Source organism: Lupinus angustifolius, chromosome LG20 (assembly GCF_001865875.1).
Source record: "Lupinus angustifolius cultivar Tanjil chromosome LG20, LupAngTanjil_v1.0, whole genome shotgun sequence".
NCBI lineage: Eukaryota > Viridiplantae > Streptophyta > Magnoliopsida > Fabales > Fabaceae > Lupinus > Lupinus angustifolius.
In genome coordinates, this window is record NC_032028.1 from 17974825 (window position 1) to 17976056 (window position 1232).

Sequence of the window (1232 nt, forward strand, 5' to 3'; positions counted from 1 at the left end):
TATTAGGCAATTTCTTGTGGTTCGACATAACCCTATACTATACTACAATTGAATCTTGAAAGAGATGTAAATTGTTATCAATAAATTTATTTGTTGAAACACCTTTTAATATACAAAAGTGATGAAACTAATTTACTAACTTTTATTTATTGTTATTTACATTCCGCATTTTATTTATTCTTTAATATTAATCTTCCTTAAGGAAGAAGTTTGGTTTGTTAATAAAAGGAACCCTAAAGGGAGTAAATAAATAAAGGTCACTTAATTTTATTATCATTTTGTTCTTTATTTTTTTATTTGTTTCTAACAACTAACTATTCATCACTTTTGTACATTAGAATACCATTAAACCAGTGTTGGAATTTAATCCACAAAACTGAGAAGATATTCAAAGGTAATTAATAATTATGTAATAGGGGATTGCTTTGATACCATTGTACCGGCGTTAGAATTTATTCTAACAAAGCCGAGATGGGACAAAGAAGGAATAACTTATTCACATGATTATTAGAAATAATTTGTAACTGGAATATTCTTGAAACCATTATACCGTCGTTGGAATTTATTTCAACAAAGCCGAGATGGGGAACAAAGAATGAAACCGAGTTCACTTACTTAACAAAATAAAAGAGAACACACCGAAAAGAGAAAATTTCCGCTTTCAACAAATTGGTGCCCATGCCGAGGACAATTTGTTGAGAGGGGAAAACCTACCAACTCTCTCCTACATAAACATTTTTCAACAAAATGGTGTCGTTGCTGGAGAATTGTTTTAACAATAGAACATTTCATATTTATATGTCATTTATCAAATAATTGTGCATAACATTTTCTTTATCTTTTGTATAAATTAATTTTTCCTTTTGTACATATTTATTTTTATGTTTTGTACATTTGAAAAAAATTAAAAACTCTAAAAAGAAAAAAGTGAATTAGTGGAGTGAAAACCCACTAGTTAAGAAACATTTTATTGTTGTTATAAAATTTTTAGGAGATGTGGAGGTACCCCTCATCAACGTTTTCAAAAGAACAACATAAAAGGGATTGAAATAAACAAAGATTAGTGGCTAGACTTTTTCTTCAAGAAGGGAAGCCACTTGAATCCTTAAAGGTTAAGTATTCACCATTTACTTTTTGATGATGATACTTTATCTTGTGATACTTTAACCAAACATCTCCATCAACATGCCTTAGTAAATGATTTTGAAATTGTCAAATTAATTTTTAAAACT